Raw genomic sequence first — 16,121 nt, forward strand, 5'->3', positions numbered from 1 at the left:
CCAAAAGTATGCTGACTATGAGGATTTGGGGGAAAATGGGTGAAAAGGCCTATGTGCTACTCCAGCAGTTGGTAGAAAGATTGAGGGTTGAGTATAGATTTAAACAAATCTCTGAGCAAAGTTCAGAGATTCTGACTGAGGATTTGGCATGGCAATTAGTCAAAAATATGTAACACTTTTACTGTAAATGTGTTGGGATAGAATGCTAGTTTTCCTCCATCAGATAATTAAAAATATTCTCATTACTAAACCACAGGGTCATAATGTTTGATTCACTTCTCTTTACTCTATGATTAAAATACTTTTTAAATGAAACATGATTTTTTTTAATTTCACAATTAAAATATAAATGTTTTTGAGAGGTATCACATGTGAACGCATTTCACTCAAAATATTAATCATCAGGTAGTGGTATTTTAGTACCAACTAGCAGATAAGCATTCATGAAAAGAGGGAGATAAAAATGTGATTCCAGGAGGTAAATATACTATCCAAGATTAAATCTTGCAATGGATACTAAAAATGAAACATTGCTTATGTTTATTTTTTTTCCTCATTCCTTGGAGAAAGCATTATGTAATGGCATTAGTTAATAACTTTCTAAAGAGAAGACCTTAAGAAGTTCAAAAGAAGAGGAGAAATAGAAGCCAGTCACTCTAAACCTCTTGCCCCACTTCTAAATTCAGGCAATGGGAAATGACAATTTTTAAGGTTTTATAGTTCAAGAGCAGATTATTTTAACTGAATTTTCATAAAACCAAAATTGACTTTTGATAATTGGCTAAGTAGTTCAAAGTTTACTCAACTTGTGGACACAAAGAAACATTTTAGACAAAATAAAAGTGCCTTCTCTATAAAATGTTCTGAAGATCAAAGTGAGCACAATTCTAAGAAGTTGGATTTATTGGTGGTATGTGCTCACAAAGTGTTAAAGAGAAAGTACATTGTGTTGGATTTAGTAGAACCTTCTGGAGCATTAAAGGCATAATAAATATTGTAAACAAAGCTGTAGCCATTAGTTTCAAGTGATGAACAAGATTTGTGGGGTGTACATATGTACACATGTACTCACGGGGTTTTACTAGGGTGGTTGGCTGGTGCATTTTTTTTTCTTAGTTTTTAATTGATACCTGGCTTTTAGGATGGTAATTAACACAAAAACAAACAAACAAATTGTTAACCTCTGAGTTGTTGCTTAAATGATTTATTTCTTACCTATCCACTCATCCCTTCCTTTTGAGTCTCATATTTTTATTCTGAGATGGAGGCAGTAAAGTATTCTCACAGAGATTTTGTGAAGATTAAATAAAAATGCAGAAGTACTTCAGTACAAAACTAGAGATTTTCCCTTACTACTTTCCATTCTTCACATTTTTTATATTCCTTATTTTCTCCCCAGTTTGCTTTCCATATAAAAATATAATCTGTTCTAGTTTCCAAAAGGTGATCTAAAAACAACTTGCATCAGAATCATGTAGGAATACTGATTAAAATGTTACTAACCAGGCTTTACTCCAAATCTACTGAATCAGACACTCTGGATGACAGGAATACCTGAAATTCTGTGTTTTGACAAGCTAGCTCTGGGAAATGTGCACACCACATTTGCACACAACTGATCTAAACCATTATGCTTACACAGTGGTTTTAAAAGTCCTGTGTTATGATCTACCACCTCTTTTCAAAAACACTCTTAATCATACTTCACAGGCTGCCTTCAAAATTTGACATAAGAAAAACTAAAGTAGGGAATGGAATTAATTTACTGAGCAGCTCAGCTTAGAGATGATGGTGAGCACAATCATAAGAAGTTATATTTATTGGCAAGGTGTGTACAATAACTGTTAAAGAGAACAGGAAGATATTGTTAACTCTGCTTTTTATGATTTTTGATCTGTATTCTCAATTCTTTGTATTCTCTGTCACTAAATCCTAATAAGTGTATTGCTTCTTCATGTTTTCTTTTTCTTTTAAATCCTAATTTTAGGGGGAAAATGTCTTCATATGGTACAGAATTTATAAAGGAAGAGCTCATACTGAAGACAATTTTGTCACTGTTTCCTGAAAGCTTGAGCATTTAAACAACTAATCAACAATATAGTAAAACAAATATGTTTATATTTGGTTAAGCATGTAAAAGATTTGTTCAAATATTTATCATTTATATTTTCATAGATGAAAGATAACCTGATCATTACAGTAGCATTAGTATAGTGTCCATTTCATGTAAAAGTGATTCATTTCACACAAGTTCAATTAAGTGGATGAAAATACATATGTTGAGTCCAGTTCCATAAAGAAAACTTTTAAGATTATATTAGAATATTTTCTGTGTCTTCAAGTTATGTAATTATTTTCTCTAGGAATTTCACAGAATTTGAATAAATGAGTGGAAAGTACTTTGTTAAGCAATATTTTAAAGTTATTTTTGTTTCAGATACATTCACTGATGTTGACTGGAATAAATATTAGTACCTTTAATTCTCCGGTTTCCTACTCTCAGAAAACGTAAGTTAATCTTGTGGGGTTTTTTTGATAAACAGAGTAACATAGCATTTAGGAGCAGATTAATGATTTTTTTCCTTCACAACGTAGTATTACCTCGTGATAATTATTTTATTACCTACACCATTCCTGAATTAAAGAGAAAGGTCGTAGGCAGACTGTAGGAGTAGTCTCTGAACTCTTATTATTCTGGTGGTGAATCTACCCAAATGGAGTGGTCATTATGAGAGATGTGCTTTTGATTGGAAATGGTGTCTGTAAGCATCAAATAGCTAAGGTTCCATCATTCGAAAACTATACAATCACTGCCCTCCCTTACACTATGTTCCTGCATTTATTTTACAGATAATTTTTCACCTATGTAATTTTTTCATTGAATTCTTTCATATCTCATCTCTTAAAAATAAGGGATTTTTTAAATATACAGCTAAATATTTCAGGTTTCTTTTCTAGTATAATTATACTGTCTTAAGGCAAGATTTTAAGACTATGTTTTCTCTCAGATAACATAAAGACAGGAACACCCAAGGTTCTTAAAATGAGTTAAAGTATTTTTTGAATTATTTCTATTACTTCCTTTGCTTAATACAAAAACATGTAGATGGTTCCTTTAAATGTTTTTGGTTTGATAAACAGTATTCAAGGGAGTATTTACATTTGTACTATTATTATTATTAGCAACTAAGAATACTCACGTAAATGATCTTGTTGCACAATTACATTGTGTAATTGGCACATAGTCACATATTCATATACATCAGCTTGTTAAACACTTATTTTAGAAAAGATCTGAATGTGTTAATGAGTTAAGATTTCAATGACTTTCTCCTGGCTAAGTCCAATGGTCTTTTCCTGAAGTTGTTGCTTTCATTAACATCATCAGTATTATTTGCAATGAGCTAAATAATCATTTAGGAACTATTATAACCGTCCCTTTGAGAAATGAGTAACTGGAAGCAGAGAGTATAACCACCTTGCCCAGTACCCAAAGAGTAAATGGCTGAGCTGGCATTTGAACACAGGACCCCAGGCTTGAGAAACTACTTTTATCCCTGTTGCTTCTCTGATACTGTACTCTTCTGTATCTTCTCCAATGTCCAAGCTTTATTGACTCTCTTCTTTCTAGTATGAAAGCTGTTCATTTGCATGATTTCAAATACAACACTTTAAAGCCATGAATTCCAAATGTACATCTTCAGTTCTACATGCCAAGGCACCACTTTCAAATGCCTAAGAATGTCCCTCTGACTCTTGCAATAACTTGCATCACAGAAATATTGTCTCACTAATGTGCACTTGTAATTGCCTTGGTGTATGTGACTGCAATTACTTCAGATACTTAAAATGCTTATAAAAACAGATGTATTTGTATTATTAGGATCACCTTGCCTGTACTAGCCTTTCCAGCTACTTAGGTCCTGAAAGCTCTAATTTGCAGTACTAACTTTTGTAAGTTTGTTCCATTTTTTTAAAACTCTCTTTTAAATGAAAACGGACATTTTCCAATTTTTTCTTGGTCAATAAATTATGCTAATGTCTGATAAGAAACTATAAGGCTTTTGGAAAACCTTCCTAACAAATTCATCCTGACTGTTCACTCACTGTTCCATATGGAGAAGGCCCCCGGTGACGGGCTTGTCCAATCACAGCCACCTTCCTGTTGCTGACTACTCCCTTAAGACTCTACAACATCTTTCTGGGGGTCACGCATATCCTGGCTTTTTCCACGTGACAAAGGGAACTCCTTCTAAACCTAAAATGTGATATTTCCAGAAGTAACTGGGAAATATTTGGGGGGAAAAAAGAAAGAGAGCCCTAAATAGAAGTGATTTGAGTTATAGAATATAGAATCCTGGGCTATCGACAACTACCATAGATCGGCTAAGCTGTCCCCATTATGTTACTATCGGAGCATTCTCTCAATTCTCCTTTAAAGGGTGGAAACTTCTACTCAGAGCTAGGTATCTTTGGAGAAGACAGATGATGTTTTATCAACGTATCAGATAAAAGAAATGTTTCTTCGTTCTGGAGAATCAGTGGTATATTGGCAAAAGTCTCAGATGCTCCAAAATTTACTCAGAAGGCTCATTTTTTTTTATGGCCAGTAAATAAAATAGGAGCATAAAATTCCAGAACTCAAAAAGCCTGAGAAACTGTGTTTTCCCATTATCACATGTTATAAATAACAAAATGGAAGGCCAGAAGGCTATCCTCCCAGAAAATCTTATTAGATGGAAACATTCCCGTTATCTACCTTCACTACCTACCAAATCTCATATTCTTTCTATAAGACCCAGCTCAAATTTTGCACCCACAAGGGAGATGCCTTCACAGACTCCTGCAGGCATTATCATCCTAGCCTTTTCTATAACATTTGATTGATATCTTTCTAATAGGATCTATCAACCATTACATTTTTCCATGGGGTGAGGTTTTAAGCAAGTTTCATACCTTCTCGTAATCTCAGTTTTGCTGGAAAACAGTCCATCTCTCACAGTGGTATTACAAGGATTAAATGAAATAATTGTTGTAAAAGATTTAGTACATTGGCTGGCACATTTTGCATGCTCCATAAATCTTACTGCTGTTGTTAGGCTGACTGATAATTTATATATACACATGTCCTTACCCTTCACTGACTGGGGAGTTCCAAAATGAGCTCTTATTTAGCCTGTAGCGCAGTGACTGCCATGGTGTTGTACACATGTTTACTTTTAAAAAGTCTGTGTTGAACACATTAAGGAATAAATATTCTCATATGTTTGGGCCCTGGTGGAATCCTTTCTCCATGTGTCCTTCAGAATAGGCACAATGTCTTTTGTATACTCTTAACTAAATTTTTTTCCAAAAATTTAAAATAAAACCTGAATAAGCCAGTGCTTTGGTTATGTGTTTTTGGCAAAGTCTGGGAGTTTTTTGTTTTGTTTTGTTTTTACTTGGGAAATTTCATACCAAATCTACTAAGTGTGGCCTTTGATTTCCCAAGAAGAAAATGAAGTCTTTCCCAAATATATTGGATTTCATTCTTAATTTATATTCAACTTTTACCTGATGCTGAGGTTTGACCTGAAACTTTTGAAGTTACATCTCTATTTCATGGGTGGGCAAATGCTCTAGAAATAGTATTCAAAACAATTTTGCTTGGTAGGCCTTTTATGTAACATTTTACCTGTCATGCTTGAAATTTACATTAGAAGAACATTGGACTTCCTTAATGCTACTTTTAAGGAGCTATAAAAGTCCACAGACTAAGTTTTATGAATAATTAAAAGAATTTTACTTTGATAATTGGGTTGATAGATAAAAATATATTTAAATATAGTATGTAAATATGTATGTGTTCCAATTATTTCTAGTTTAGAAAAATACATCTGTAAAGTGAAAAAAGTCAATGTTTACAATGAAAAACATTTTTACACAGCTACTAGAAACAGACACACTGTAAAATAACGATGCTATAGTAATTCCATCTCTACAACAGTTTTATCCCCTAGTAGAAATACAGATGCTATGAATATGGGAAACCAATCTTATTAGTTAGAGACATGTTAGAATCTCTTAAGATTACAGAAAAACCTGACAATGATTTTTGTTTGAATTTAGGTATTAGTTTACTATAAGCATTATCACTTGTAATAAGAGAAATAAACACTTCAACATCTTAACTCTTGGTTTCAGACACTCATGAAAATAAAAAGCCCCTCTTTCCTAATATTTTCCATATGACACTTTCAGGGAGAGTCTATTTTAATTAAGTTCAATTTATACAATTTATAGCTGGAGAAACAGCTCATTTAAAAAATTTATGTTTGGAAAATAAAATTAGCATTGCCCCAAATTACAGATGTTCAGACTTATGCTTTGGCTATTGATTCACAGATATTACTAAATGGCATTCTCACAGTGGAGGCAAAGGTAGTGGGGAGGTGGGTCCCAATTACATTGCTTCAAAATACTCAGAATATCAGTATTCTATCTTTCTCTATGTCACATACACACACATGCACACACACACCATTACCTCCTACAAATATAAATATCCAGGACGATAGACACATTAAGAGAATAATAATTATTGTATCTGTTAAAAGTTGCTATATCTTTTGGAGTAATAATAAATTTTCCTCAACCTCTTCAACCTTTCTCCACCCTCCATCTTCTTCCATTTCCTTTTACAATGGTACAGATCATTGCCATCCCAGAGCACCTGGTAACTGAGTTATGGAACCAGCAGAATTTCTATGCCAAGTTCTTATTGACACCATTAAAATTTATTGTGATAATTTGCTTATGGACTAAAATAATCATGACCTTACTTTAAGCAGATAATAAAGACTGATCAATTTAACTTAAAAAATATATTCCCTCTCTTGATTGGGGCACATGGTGTGTGTGGGGTCATGGGAAAGACAATGTAGCTCAGAGAAGACAAATAGGGACTCTGTGGTATCTTACTACACTGATGGACAGTGACTGTAATGGGGTATGGGGGGGACTCGATAATAAGGGTGAATGTAATAACCACATTGTTTTTCTTGTGAAACCTTCATAAGATTGTATATCAAAGATAACAATAAAACAAAAAAGAAATTAAAAAGAATACAAAAAAAAAAAAAATATATATATATATAATCTCTTTGAATATAACAAAATCAATTGAACATCTTTTAACATTTATTTCAAGATAACAAGATTTTCATAGTGACATTATCTCTCCTTGTAACTCACCAGATTGGAATAAGATGCAATAGCTAAAATGAATGCATAGTCTGGAGTGTTTTAAAGAGACTATATTTGCATTTTTATAATAATTAGACATTGAAACACACTAACTGAATATATGAATATACCAAGAAACAATAGATTTCAAATAAGCATATTTAGCCTATTTATTTGAATCAGAGATTAAAATTTCAATACAGATTGTCCTCAATTTACCACTGGGTTACATCGCAATAAGCCCATCATAAGTTGAAAAAAGCTGAAGTCAGAAATGCATTTAATGCAATTAACCTACTCACCATCACAGCTTAGCCCAGCCTACCTTAAACATGCTTAGAATACTTACATTAGCTAGCAGCTGGGGAAAATCATCTAACACGACACATATTTTATAATAAAGTCTTGAACATCTCATGCAATTTATTCAATACTATAGTGAAAATGAAAAATAGAATAGTTGCATGCGTACAGAATGGTTTAAGTGTATTAGTTGTTTACCCTGGTGACTGTGTAGCTGACCAGGAGCCATGGCTCACTGCCGCTGGCCAACACCATGAGAGAGTATCCTACTGCATATCAATAGTCTGGAAAAAAATAGAAATCTAAAATTCCAAGTATGGTTTCTACTAAATGTGTATTGCTTTTGTACCATGGTCAGTCAGGACCACCAGTACATATAATCGATAGAGAAAAGCTGTGAGATAATTAATTTTAATTTCCTTGCTTATTATTCTTCTGTTGCAGACATAAATTATGGTTATCACGGGTAAAGAGGAGCTCCTTGAATGAAAAGCTATATGATAAAATGCCAAGTTTATCTGTATCTATTAATAATGACTAAATATCATATGCTGATCTCAAGGCTATAGTTAGATATATACTGGACTAAGATTCAGAATGCCAGAGATGATGATCCCATGATAGCTTCTGTCTATAAAAAAATATAGATTTCTCTATTTCATATCCATAAAATATTTTATTTTAACAAAGATTGGGATGGTCTGAACTAAAAGCAAAAAAAATTCCTAAGGTTAAATTTTCAGGTAAAATTTGTCAGATTATAGGTCAGATTTTAGAATTGCAGATGGACGTAAAATATGATACAGTTATGCTATTAAGTAAGTGAAAATGGCAGCAGGGATTGCATGCTGCAAACAATTGCATGGCAATTTGTAGTCTTACCCTAACAGATAAATAGATAATAGGAATGGCAGAAAAGTTTTGGTATCCAGTGTTTTCAATGATGTCAAAGAAGGCTGATATTAATGTATAGAAATCTCTTTGGAAGTTAATAAGATGTGGAAAAATGCTGTTTTCATTTCTCTTCTGCTTGATTCCTTCACGTTGAGATGTAATTTTCTAGAAAGGATAAAAGTGATGACAGAAGTTTATAACCTTTCAATTTCCACTTATTCTAGTAAATTCCTCCTGCCATGGCATTTCTACTTTTGCTTAGGTTCAACTGTGAGAGGTCATGTTCAAGTTATAAATTCTGTGCTCACAGAAATAACATTTTCTCTTCCTTCCCCTTGCTACCCCTTTCCTTCCATATACTGACTAGACTTCACGATAGGCCTCATTTTATAATTCAAAAATTGTCAAAATCTGTTGCATTAAATATATATTTAATCTCAGCCCCACTTCACAGAATGCTTAGGTCCCCATAGTTACCATATGCATTTACAGCGTTAATTCATACATACTCCTACAAATGTCAGCCCAGGAAAATTAGCTGTAATAGACTGGTTTGCCATATCATTGGCTTTAGTGAATCCTGAGAATGTCTAGTATTGAATCCTCATTCCCTACTCCTAATTTGGTTTGCATCTGAAGTAACAATTGCAAATCTCACCCTGAATAGACAGAAGTGAGGCAGTACATTTTTGATTCCAAAATGTAGTTATTTATTCTTTTACTAGAGCCTGCCTCCCAATTCCATCTTGACCAACTCTGCTGTGAATGGTTTTGTTGTACAACCAGTTGCTCAAATCTCTTCCTCACACTTGCTGTCTCTTTTTCTCTCACTTTCTATGTTCAATCATTCTTAAGTCCTTTTGGTTCTGCCTCCAAAACAGACTGCAAATCCATCTCAGTGATCCCACCCTGGACCAGGTTATCGCATCTCTCTTTCTTGGAAGCCTGTTAAAGTCTTTTCCTAAATGATCTTCCCGCTTGTAGTCTTACTTTCCACTGATTCATTCTCCAGAAAGCACTTACCTTAAAACATAAAAGGAATTACTACACATTTTTGCTTCAAAACATTCAAAGGCTTCTAATGACATTTACAATAAAATCCAATATACTTATCATGACCTACAAGGCTTACCTCATCTCAAGCCCCTCTCCTTTCTACTTACTATGCTCTGGCCACACTAGCATTCTTTTAGTTTCTTGAACATTCCAAGCTCCTCTTTTCTTCAAATCTCAGAAATCTGTATATAACTCTTTATCTCCCCATCTCCTTATGTTGTGAACTCCATTTTTCCTTTAAAATGTTAGCTTAAAGAATCAGTCCCTGTCCAAGTTAAACCATATTTGAGAATGTTTCCATCATAACATTTATCAAAATGGAGATTTTATATTTACTTAATCCTTTTTTTTACCTCATTAAACCATGAAATCAAAGATACAATCTTTGTCTTCTACACCACTGTAACATGAGTTAGCCATCCTCCCAGTACATAAGTTATTCATAAATGTTTGTTAATGGAAGAGAGGGGGCAGGAGGGGATGAAGGTTTGAAAGGGGATGCATTTGAGAAAACATATGTTTGATTTAGAGAAAGAAACTCAGTAACTTCTCTCTAGTTTATATACAATGATTTTCTAAATAGCAAAAATTCAGAAAGCATCTGCTATTGCCAAATATTGTGCCAGGGACTAGAAAATATTTATACATTATTTAGTGGGGGGATTGTAACACTGTACTTTAACAATCAAATGTAATACATATATTATTAAATAGAGACTAAAAGAATAGAGTATTTTGTGTGTCCAATGCATTTATTCTCAAGTTCATTCAGCATTTATGTATTACGAAAACTTTTTAGTTGTACTTTTTATTTGCCTTTTCTTTTTTACTATTAAAGGGTTTTCAAGCTCTCATATTAGAATTTTATTGCATAATTGAGACTTTTAATTTTTGGTTCAAATTATGCATAATAACACATTCTACATGTTTATAATTCTTCAGATTCTACCATTTTCCTTCATGCAGTATGTTAATTATATGTCTGAACTTTGTAAGCTCTGTCATCTCTGTGAAAATCAAGTAAAGTGTTTTTACATGGCATTAATTGCTTGAATTTGTGGTCTGAGTTTCTAGCGCATTTTTTCCCTTTTAACTATCATTTGCTTTCAAAGACATCTTTGTGAATTAAAATCTGAAACATTTATTTGTTTATTCTATGTTGTATTTCACATATAAACTCATTATTTACCTATTTGAAATGTCTACTGGAGATCAGACCTAATAACACTACACGGAGTTAGGACCAGTCATCAAGATACGATCCTGTGTTCAGGCTTTCATTTTCTACAGAGATCAGTAATTTAGTAAAAATAAAAATCACCTAGTTAACTTTTAATTAGTACGCACTCCATCTTTCATTTTTTGGCTACCTAAGACAGACAACAATGTCTAAATGGAAAAGCTCAGATATGAGTTCTATGCCCTCCCAATATAGAAAATAAATGAAATACCATCTTTCCTTAGTATCAAGCATTTTAGTCTATAACCCACTAATTTTTCTCAGATTTTTCATCAAAAGATTTAAAAAATAATAACTATTACAGATAATTTGTTAAATGATTTACTTTAGCACTTCCATTGTTTGAGTTATAAGTTACTTGAAGTCAATAAAATGGCTTGGACTAGGGACCCAGAGATTAAAAAAGAAAAAGTCTAAATTTGATGGGAACATACTGATATTATTCAACTTCCCAACTTAAAATAATTATTTCATTCCATTATGTTTCAGTACATCTTTCAAATATTTCAACTGTTATGGAGAAAATGTATTTAAATCAAGATGATTACTTCAAGAGGAAAAACACATGCCAATTCAAAAAGAATGCATAATAGGACAACACAATTTTTGGCAAACATACACATTTGCATGACTGACTCAGAATTTTAAGGAAGCAACAATACTGATTTTTATGCTGTCATTCCTATCAGGAACAAAACAGTGCTGTATTTGTATGGAGAATTTAATACAGATATGTTTGTTTGTATAAATATATATATATTTTATTGACTTCAAGTAACTTATAACTCAATATAATATATATGCATATAAAAGTTGCCTTGTGATTTATTTATATATAAAATACATACACTATATATATAATTTGTCTTATTTTATGTATATATACATAAATTATATACATAAAATACATATATACATAAATTACAAAGCAAATAAAATCTTAATAAAAGGCATATAATAGTACTCTTTAGGCTGTACTTCATGGCTGTTATTTTTAAAGTATATGTTTATGCAATTTTTTAAACTATTTTAGAAGCAGTTATATTTAATAACTGTATTTGAATGTCTGAAGTTTAGCCTATTTTTCTGAGTTTTTAAAATGATTCTATAGATTATTTTACAATATTTTAGTTCACCTAATAATATATAATAGAAATAAATTATTGTAATACATTAAAGGTTAAAGTAAAAAATTTTGCATGTTGCTGAATATGTATTTCAAAATTACGGCCACATAACTGATCGTGGTGTGCAAGACATAGTGGACAATGCATAAATACATTTATTAACTATGTAAAATACTTCAAATTGCTGGTAAATAGCTATGTTAAATTATTAAACATAAATATCATGTTTTCAAGTTTGTATATGAACTTTACAATAAAAATGTTAAGATATTCACAGAGCACCTACTCTTCTAATGAAAAGATATCCAGCAAACTACCTTAAATGTGCAATAACATAGGACAATATATTTTTAGACCTGGAGATCATTACATGTCAAATTTCAAACAATAAAACTTTTAGAGAAGCCAGAGGGAAATATATTAGCAACCATGGCAAAGGCAAATATTTCTTAAGTAGGACACATACAGCCCAAATCATGTAAGAAACAAACCTAATAAGCTAGAGTCGATTAAAATTAAGAACTTCTATTCATCAAAAACACCATCAGGAAAACAATGAGAAAATCCACAAAGTGGTTTAATATGCAACATAAATATCTGATGATGTGCCAGTAAATGTTGAACAACTAGTTCTCCAGAAGGAAAGATAAAGCCCTGTTTTTTAGTGGTTGCCCATATATGTGGTGTCAATACTTCTACCAAGGCAGGTTTTCAAACTACCACGCAGCTCTCCAAATTCTTGACACTAACAGTTGGTTCTGGAGAATCAGTATGAGACAGCTCCAGAATATCAGTGAATACATGCATAGAGGGCTCAATACCCATTATACAATAATAAAGGATAGGTAAGCTAATAAAAAGGGTAGATAAAATAGTAGAAAGAGAGCAAAAGACTTAGAGACTTTATAAAAGAACATCCTCATGACAAGTCATCATCATAAATATGACAAATAATCATAAAACAGGAGTGCAAATCATTAATCTTCTAGATATTCACATTTAGATATCTCTGTGTACACACTGGAATGGCTAAACTGGAGGATGAAAAATCCCCAGTATTAGTGAGTATATGGAACAACTTGAACTCTCACATCCTTTGTCAAAAAATTGATAGAATCACGTTGTAGACTGTCAGTATCTAGTTAAAGCAGAACATATACATATCCTGTACACCCAGCAAAATATACACATGTGCTTCCTAAAAGATATACTACCACTATTCATAAGAGCCAAAGTCTGGAGGCAACAAATGCGTGAAAGTGGGAGAAAGGATCGATCATAACTGGATGCATTCACGCAGCTGAATAGTGCACAGAATTGAGAATAAATGATTTACCACTGCATATAACCTTACAAATGCCATGTTGAACAAAAGAAGCAAAGCAGTACCTACTATGTGACATCATTCATAGAATGTGAAAAAGGAGGCAATGTAATCCACCCTAGAAGTGAATATAGTGCTTATGCTCCATGGGTGTAAGTTACTAAACAAGAGCATTAAGGTGGGGTGAGGAACTTCAAGGTTCTGTCATGTTCTTTTCATATTTTAATGTGAGTGCGGTTATATGGTTATGCTCATTTTGTGAGAATTCACTGAGACTGTGAACTTCAGATATGAGCAATTTTCTCTATGTATGATATGTTCATGTAAGAATAAAACTACAGATAACAAATTTTTAAAAACATTTTGACATTTTTTTTTGAGAGGGCATCTCTCATATTTATTGATCAAATGGTTGTTAACAACAATAAAATTCTGTATAGGGGACTCAATGCTCAATGCACAATCATTAGTCCACCCCAAGCCTAATTCTCGTCAGTCTCCAATCTTCTGAAGCATAACGAACAAGTTCTTACATGGTGAACAAATTCTTACATAGTGAATAAGTTCTTACATGGTGAACAGTACAAGGGCAGTCATCACAGAAACTTTCGGTTTTGATCACGCATTATGAACTATAAATAATCAGGTATTTTGACACATTTTTTAAGTTGAAATAATTTATGAGAAAAGTTCATTCAGGTATATTTGTGAAATGTAGGTTACAACTTAAAACATACTTCCTAAGGATAAATTATAGTTCTATGCATATCCAAATAATGTGTTTCATAAAAATGTCTTCCTTTATCAGCAGTCTACTTGGTAGGGAAGAATTTCCCCTTGCTTCTACATGACACTTATTTTAAGTAGTCATATATTGAATGTCTCTAAAAATGTAACAGAAGAGTATAATTTACAGTGCCCAGATATGGTTTGTTGACAAAAGGTCACTTAAAACAACTTCTTCAAGCTACATTTCAATAACGCTGTATTACCCAGTCATCAAGAGTTTTAGTCAATTGGCTTGTGTTTCCAAGGATATTATTTTCCCAAGTAGAAAATGTATATGCAAATGCCCATATTATCTGTATTTTATATAACAATTACAAGCTAAATCTTTATCATGTTTACCATTAAAAAACAGATAACCTTTGAAAATTCTCTTGTTAAAATACAACTTCATCAGTTTCACAAAACAAACCTACACTTGTTTGTATTATGTAGTAATCATTTATAAGTGTTATCTAGATTCACACTTTTCACAAAGGGTGTTGAATGCATTAACCACAGAAACTAACAAATAAATAATGCCCCAAAATAACCTTAGAAGTCACAGGTTATTTATTATCATTTCTATTGCCATGGTTACATATTTTACTTGCAACTTTCTAAAGCTCTGACTTCAAGCTATCATTGAGGAACCCATTTTGACAAATCATGACAGGTGATAAAATAAGTTTTACTTTCAATAATTCATTGCCTCTATTCATTGTCATTGAATAGACCTCGCTATAGAAATCTCAATATATAAAATTGTCATTCATGTTCAAAGAACTCTCAGGGGAATAAATCCTTACCTTTTGAAATGACACCTTCAAATTAATTTAGAAACTTATCAAAGACTTTATCAAATGATTATAGTACTATAAGCTACCCAAGAACATAAACATTTGCTAGAAAATGCCACAGTTTGTTCAACATTTAAGAAAAGTATGGTAAAGTATCAAGTGGACTATGCAAATTTCCTTTACTGATATTTTTACTGGACACTATTAAGAAGGGGAAATAAGGGGGAAAAAAACTCTAAAATTTAGCATAGTAATTATAATCTTACCATAAGCTCACAGGTTAGGAATTCAAAGAAGAAGTTCACCACCCTGAGACCTAGAAAAGTACAACCAAAAACATTTCTTATTAGTACTGGTATTATATTCTATTTTAAGCATCATAAAATGTTTAATAGTGATTAAATATTGTGAAATATTTTATTGTATAAGTAATTAGTGTACATATAATTTGACAAGTGCTTTTGACTACAATATTTGTCTGAAATAGCATTACCATTATTCAGCTCACATCAGACTTCTGTGATTTAAAATTAATTAATGTGAGATCTTTAATACAGAGATGACAAAAAGCATAAATTTGTATTGTCTCCTTTGCTTCTTTGCGGGAGTATGACTGATGGGCACATTTGCAAGCAAAATTGTACTCTGAATATATATTTTAAAGAACCTCCTCAATTACATTTATTTAGCAGCATTTAATACACATTCCCACATACATATACATATGCTATCATTGTGTAGTACACACATATACCAATGTGGTCATTATATTGTAATCCTATTTTTTCTTTTCCTTTAATCTGTTTTAATCTGTGGATAATACATAACTCTGCATGAATATAAATATCATTTTTAAGGCTGCATAATACTCTACAGTTTATTATACATTTAAAATTATTTAAGATATTTAACAATAATACTATATAATACTAGTTAATCTTATTGTCTTTAAATCCAAACATTCGTTTATCATCATGTGATCATATTTAATAGTTAATGTACTTTTCAAGAGATGTTCAGGGCAACTCACTAATCAATGCATTTGTTAAGCTCCTGATTATATTTATTTCTAGGTAGGTGATGTTTACCAATAAAAAAGTAAACTGAAGTTTTCATTTCTACCCTCAATGAATAAATTAGTAGCATTTAAGAACCCTTTAGAAAACTCAAGGATAACTTACATATAGGTAGTAAGATATGTTTTTCTCAGAGGTCAATACATTAAATTATTTCAACTGTTTTCTACTGTAATTGAAGGAAACATTACATAATACAGTTTACCTGACAAAGGAATTACATTTAACTCTTAGGAGTGATTATCATGTGTGAAAATGATTCTGACACAAAAAAGCAGCACTTGAAGAGTGAAATAACATGTTTCTAATATT

The 16,121-nt window shown here is 32.1% G+C and overlaps 1 protein-coding gene across 22 annotated transcripts in view; it reads right to left on the reverse strand.

Moving 5' to 3' along the window:
• PTPRD (protein tyrosine phosphatase receptor type D) overlaps nucleotides 1–16,121 on the reverse strand; it is a 1,529,902-nt gene that overhangs the window by 1,161,878 nt on the left and 351,903 nt on the right. For all 22 annotated transcript variants that reach the window (XM_057498672.1, XM_057498671.1, XM_057498666.1 and 19 more), the window contains exon 4: nucleotides 15,000–15,049. The gene's annotated coding sequence lies outside the window, so the exon portion shown is untranslated. The remainder of the gene's footprint in view (nucleotides 1–14,999; nucleotides 15,050–16,121) is intronic.

This window comes from Manis pentadactyla, chromosome 3 (genome assembly GCF_030020395.1).
Source record: "Manis pentadactyla isolate mManPen7 chromosome 3, mManPen7.hap1, whole genome shotgun sequence".
Taxonomy (NCBI): domain Eukaryota; kingdom Metazoa; phylum Chordata; class Mammalia; order Pholidota; family Manidae; genus Manis; species Manis pentadactyla.